This window comes from Hyperolius riggenbachi, chromosome 10 (assembly GCF_040937935.1).
Source record: "Hyperolius riggenbachi isolate aHypRig1 chromosome 10, aHypRig1.pri, whole genome shotgun sequence".
Taxonomy (NCBI): domain Eukaryota; kingdom Metazoa; phylum Chordata; class Amphibia; order Anura; family Hyperoliidae; genus Hyperolius; species Hyperolius riggenbachi.
Window position 1 is genome coordinate 62,592,401 of NC_090655.1, and position 7,131 is coordinate 62,599,531.

Genomic DNA, 7,131 nt, shown 5'->3' on the forward strand with positions numbered 1-7,131 from the left:
GCATAGTTGAAAGCTACAGGGGCCTCCTAGTCTTAGCAAAACTTTGGAAACCTGCCACCCCAGCCAACATTAGCTGTATTGGGTGGACTTTAGGTCCCAAAATATTGGAATATTTAATCGGTACTCTTTGTGCCCCTTTCCCCAGATATCAATTGCAGGTCATCTTTGAGCCTCCAGATATCAGTATTAGGTAGCCATGCTATTGTCCCCCTCTTCCCACTAATGTAAGTAAGCAGGAGTGGAACATGAACTCACATGTTCTGTTGTGGCACTCCTGGCTTGCTATTTCCTGCTAGCATAGCATTCATGGGAGCCATGGATCCCAGATGTGCAGATCGGACAGGGCTGGCGAGCTACTTACCGTACTCGCACTCTGCTCATAGCTCTGCATTTATGCCCCCTCTGCCAAGGCCTTTTAATGGGCCACTGTGGGTCCCTGGCTCCCTCCAGTGTCACAGAGCTATTGTTACCCCCATGGGCATAAGGGGAGTGGCTTGGATGCAGGGGCATAACAGGCACAGGAAGTGGCAGGTAGTGTTCAGTGGATATCATAGTCTGCACACCAAAAATGACAGTGGAGATGGATGAACAGAATATATAAATGCCACCAGGGAGTTTGATCAGGCAATCGGTTTCTTATCAAGCAGTACATGATTTTCCCCGGAACAACTTATACAGATCATTGGAAAACATTATTAAATAAGAAGTATTTTTAATTGCTTAAAGTAGAACTAAACTTAGAATTTCTTGTCTGCTCTAAAAGATTAGCCACAGCATGATAACATTTATGGTAAAAAAAAACTTCATTACAATTTATGGAAATCCCCAAAAAGCCTGAAGTTCTACTTGCTTTCATTTTTGCGGGGAGGTTTAAGCCTCAGTGTTTACTGTATGAAGAACTGCCTTTGCAGAGCTCCCCTGCAGTCTATTCACAGTTGTTGATAAGACCTAATTGGATACTTAGATCTGCCTTAACAAACACAACAATGAGCAGTGAATTTCTTTAGTCACTATATGTAGAAAAAAGACTTTTCATTGTGTGCTGTGCAAGAGTTCGGGTCCACTTTAAAAGCATAAAGGAATGTTTAAAAAGTGCATATAAATATATACATATATTTTAACTGTATAGCTCTGCCTGATGTGTTCTACCCCTTCCAACAGCAACAGGTATTACAAATCTGCAAAAAGACACTCTCATTCGAAGTAGCGATTGTTTGCTGGTTTATGACAGATTGGTTACATGACTGAGCTCACTCAGAAGGGCAGATGAGCAACACCTAAACTATTCAGGTCCACTATTCCTTCATTCTATCCTCTCACTGAAGCTGGGCTTTCACATGGGTGGCTGCCAAGCAATCAGAGCATGCACTGCAGTCATGCAGCATATGGTGGATGGTCAAATACCCACCTAGATTTGGAACAATGGGTATGGCATTATGTCATCACTGTATCAGTGCTCACACCAGCCGCCCACTCAATTCCCTCTGGCTGCTGCCAGGTGGGGAAGATTCAATGAAATGACTGCCTATCAGCTGTCTCTGCTTTAAAGCATCCCTGAGGTAGAATCACAAAATATAAACTTGTGGTAATGTGCCACCTAGGTAACTATTCAAGCTGCTTGCTAAGTTACTTTGCCATAACAAGGCTGTGTTGAGACCCAGTGAGATTCTGCACTTAACCACTTGAGGACCCACCCTTTACCCCCCCCTTAAGGACCAGCGCTGTTTTAGCTGATCTGTGCTGGGTGGGCTGTGCAGCCCCCAGCACAGATCAGAGTGCAGGCAGAGCGACCAGATCGCCCCCCTTTTTTCCCCACTAGGGGGATGATGTGCTGGGGGGGTCTGATTGCTCCTGCCTGCCTGGGTGTTGCGGGGGGGGGGCACCTCAAAGCCCCCCTCCGCGGCGAAATTCCCCCCCTCCCTCTCCTCCCTCCCTTACCCGGAGATCCGAGGCTGCACAGGAACGGATCTGTCCTGTGCAGCCTCTAACAGGCTCCTGCCTGTCATGTGACAGCGATCCCCGGCCGCTGATTGGCCGGGGATCGCTGATCTGGTACAACGCTGTTACTGTAGCAGCGTTGTACGAATGTAAACAAAGCGGATTATTTCAGCTTGTGTTTACATTTAGCCTGCGAGCCGCGATCGGCGGCCCGCAGGCTATTCACGGAGCCCCCCGCCGTGAATTGACAGGAAGCAGCCGCTCGTGCGAGCGGCTGCTTCCTGATTAATTAGCCTGCAGCCGGCGACGCAGAACTGCGTCGCTGGTCCTGCAGCTGCCACTTTGCCGACGCGCGGTATGAGTGCGCGGTCGGCAAGTGGTTAAAGGCCTTTTCTCATGAGGAAGTCTGGCCACACTTCCTGCTACACAGTATTAGCCTTTACATCAGCTTGAGAGATGTAATCTAGAGAGTTATTTAATTGTGGTTAATAATGGTCTGCTTGCCCACAAGTTTTATGTTTTTTTTTTTTTTTTATGAAATTGAAAACATGCTTATTCTTAAAGAGAAACTGTGACTGTGGTGATATATTGGGGTGCTGATGATGTTAGGGAATACAGGGACATATTTTGTCATTTTTCTGTCTGCACTGCCTCAGATACGGATGTCTGCTAAAAGCTAGTCTGGCTTTTGAAGGGGTCACCTGGCCAGGAACCTGAATGCTAATGTGCTAGTCTGTATGTAGATCAACTCTACCATTGTCTGCTAGAAGGGAGCTGTTGCCTGGAATTACTAGCTTGGGGCAAGGAAATGGCTCCTTAGGCCATCTGCTGTCTCAGGTCTGTCTCAGACTTTTACCTGGAAATGGAATTATGTCTGAGATTTAATTAAAACTAGTTCCTCCCCTCCCCAAGGAAGTTGCAGCCTCCGGGCGTATCTCACAGTATAAAAAGCAGAGCCAGATACCTAGAAAGAATCTTCTCTTGGAGGTAGCGCTTTAGCTAGGGATGATCGCGACTCATGGTCGAAACGGCGTCCTCCCGTCAAACAACGTTCTAACCTAAGCTGGTAACGTTCTTTTTTCCCCCTGTGAGGAAACGCGGAAAAGCCGCCACTAGTACTCAAAGTAGGGCGGCTGATTACGCGTTCAACATGGCAGCTAGCGCGCATTTGGAGCGCGCAGAAACCGCCGCATGCCCAGACAACAGGGCGGCGGATTCCGCGTCCGACGCGGCAGGTAGCACGCATAGGCCTACTCTTGTAAGTAATGCGGAATGCGGAGAAAACGCCGCACGCACTGACAGCGGTGCGGTGGATTCCGCATTCAACACAGCAGGAACATTACAACACATGTCTGGGGTGGCTGGGACTGATGGTCCACACTGGCTCAGGAGGACGCGTGCGCGGAGAGGCAGGGCCTTTATAACAGTCAGAAGGGAGTCAGCTGACCAAGCCGGTCAGCTGACAATTTCAGCAACTTCCATTGGTCCAGCACTTAGGGGAGGCGCTAGAGAGCGCTGGTGTATATATACTGGGTGCTGGTCATTTCTCTGGTGTCTGGCGTTGCGATCACTACGTGGTAGCACTCAGACCTTGTCAGTATCTGTGTTTATTAGACAGTTTCGTAGGTGTTGATGATCACGGAGCTCACACCTTAGCCTAGGAATTGTATTATTATCTGTGTTATTATCTAGACCAGTTTCCAAGGTGTTGATGGCCAAGGAACTTACACCTTAGTCTAGGAATTCTGTACCATCTGTATCACTATTATTATCTAGTCTAGTTCCAGGAGTGTTGAGAATCTAGGAGCTCACACTCAAGCCTAGGCATTGTTGATTATCTGTTATGACCTTCTGCGTTCCTGACCATTCTTCTGATCTCTGATTCTGTACCTTTGTCATACTGATACTCTGTTGCCAAACTCTGCTGATCTTAGGATTCTGCCCCTGTATACTGTCTCTGTACTTTATCAGCGCATCTCTGAGCTGAGGCCATTCAGAGGCGGCCTGGTGATGCGCTGATCCCACTTTTTTTGCGCAATTCTCAATTTTACTGGTAGCGCGCCCAGGCTATGCATATGCATAGGTAGAATTTAGTTAGTGTTAGGTCCCCTCCCATGGAGGAAAGACTTCTTCGACAGTGGGAGGGACAAGTACCTAACAAATTGCAAATTGTTAGCGGAAACTAACATCCTCCAAGTGGTAGACAGGTCATGTGTATGCTCATTGTGTATTTGAATCCCATGAGTGGGGTGTGCACTTTTTTGCAGGTAAGCACTCATCTGTTTTTAAGTAGCGCTGTTCATTTCTTTGCTCTGTACTTTATCTGTCCGTGTGTTAACGACCTGGCCTGTCCGATCTCGAGAACTCTCTCTCCTGTTAAGAGATAGTTCGCAGATCTGTCGGTGACACTTCCTCATTGGTGTCACTCACGTTCTGTCCTTCCCACTCTCAGCCTAGCTCCGCCCCTTGTGGAGTTTCAGACCTGTGGAAGGAACCTGATCTCAAGCAGTATCTCCCACTGTTTAGCACCCTTCTCCCGGGTGCTCTCCTCAAAGTATTACGGTTGCACCAAACTCTGTTATCACTCAGGTGTCCAGAGGTTAGAGATATATCTGATTATCGGTGATACTGCAGATCATCAATAATCGGGTATATATCTGTATTCTCGGTGATACTGCAGATTACCGGTAATCAGACCCTCTCTGTGTTACACCGATCGTTACACCCCCATTTATTTTTACGCAAATATCCGTATGTGTATTTTTGTAACTTTTATCTTTGTAACTTTTTTACTTTGTTTTTGTACATCTTTTGTATATATTAAGTTCTGCATTGTTCCACGTTTTTTATGGAATATTAAATCGTTATTTAATAAGCTTGACTTCTGCTGTGCTAAACTAACACTCATAGCCTAGAAGAGATTGAAGTGCAACTGTGTATAAATCCATGCCGAAATGTATGCTTGAGCAACACTACCATATGAAATTGTAATTGCATTGTGTGTGGGGGCGTTTGTCATACGGTGGCCTAAAGCGCGCAGCTGACCCAACGTACGAAAACGCCAGTGCGAGTAGCTAACAGTATCGTTCGGGAACGACTGTTAGTGGTTTTGCTTCACTACAGTGTAAGATTGCAACTGTGTGTGTGTGTGGGTGCGTGGCGTTCCCGTATTCGGCCTAAGCGCAAAGCTGACCCGAATACAAAAATGCGGATTGCGCGCTGAGGACTCGACAGCAGAGTGGAAGTGTCTAGCGAACCGCTAGTGGCGGCAGTGAGAGGTGTTCTGAGGGGTCCCAGCCTTGTTTTAGCTCGAAATAAGGCTGCTCCACGCTTGATCTGGTCAAACCCGCAGTCGGGAACCATATACGCAGGCGTGCCGCGGGCCGGTTCCTGACAGTGACCACTAATTAAACTTTCTCCCAATCACTAGCTCATACCTCCTTTCCCATGAGAAATATTTTCCTTTTCACAAACGGATCATCAGGGGGGTCTGTATGGCTGATATTGTGGTGGAACCCCTACTACAGTGGCATGTCAGAACCATGGTCCTGACAGTTTCCTGTCTGTGAACCTCATGGAATTGTGGGAAATAACAGCTATTTACAGCTGAGTCCAACTGCCAAAAAAGCAAGCAGCATCTCCTTCCACTGACATCACCTGCCAGCATTAAAAATGTCACCATGTGATAAATGTCAGAATGTAAATCAGAGAGAGGAAAGATTTTACAATGGGGAAACACTGACCGAATCATTTATACATAATTATTTTAAAAATGAAACACTTTTTTTAATTATATTATTTTCACTGGAGTTCCTCTTTAAATCACAGTTTATCTCTTCTTGGCCCTCATTCAATTCTCTTTTTCTCCTAAGTTTACTCCATTTTCACACTTTAATTTTGACAATACCTTTTCACCTACTTATCAGTAGGTAGAAAACTGAGGATCAATTGCAGAGTGCTGAAAAGTTATTTTAAAAAGAAGATGAAAAATTGTCTCCTAGGAGAAAACTGAGGATAAAAAGTGAATTGAATAAGGTCCCCGGGCCCATATGCAATAAATTTTTTTCTCCTGAGTTATCTCCTAGGTGATATTTTTACACCTTGTTAACATAAGGCCTTCAAACCACCAGCAAACTAAAAAATATGCTAAATAATTTGGATGGTACTTTTACACCACCTTTTTTATACCTTATCAATTGACAAGTGCTGAAACTTTATTTAAAAGAAAGATTAGAATGTATCTCTTAGGAGAAAACGCAGGAGGAAACGTTCATTGGAAATGGGCCCTTATCCATTTAACTTTTCCCAGGAGAACATTGTCATTTTATTTTTTAAAAAAAATAACTTTTTAGCACTTGGCAATTACTGAAGTACTAAAAATAGGTAAAAAAAAAAAAAAAAGAAAGACCAGACTTCTTCTGAGTATTGCTTTTTTGGAGCTTTGAAAGTATTTCATTGATAAGGTTTGACCATTTCTCATTGGAGAAAACTCAGGAGAAAAGTTAATTGGATATGGGATCTACTTTGGTCCCTAGTCAATTACACTATATCAATAAAATACCTTTTTTAAGCCTCAAGCAAACAAGTAAATGCTCAAAATAAATCTGATATAATACCTTTAACTACGTTTTACTACTTTTTCCCTTGTTAGATGTTGAAAAGTTGATTTGTAGATAAGATGAGAATTTATCTCCTGGTGGGACCTTCAGGAGAAAAGTTACCGTAATTGCATTTTCTGTTATCTCAAATTAGCTCTCTTAATAGTCTCTCTTACAGTTGAAGTGAAAACTAAGTAATGTGAGAAATTCAGTAGAATTTTTATTACTTTTTTTAATTACTTTTATTCTAACATCAGTTACACAGTTTACTTATTGGAAAAAATAAAAATCCTCAAGTTCAATAAGGTCTGCTTTCCAGTTTCCACCAACTCCTTCCTTTCTGCCCTGAAATCACAAAGGCAGACAGAACCATTCCTCAGATCAAAATATTTCCATATTATCTTTCGGTAATTATGACAGTGGCCTTTATGCATTTTAGGAATTACTCAGATTGCAGTCCAGTTGGTTAAATATTTACTTACATGCTTTACATTGGCATCCCACCATGCATACCCACAGAGACTGGCAATGTTTACCTCTGAATACCCACAGTGAAGATAAGCTGTCAGGCCATGGAAAGCCCCTGGGCATTGCC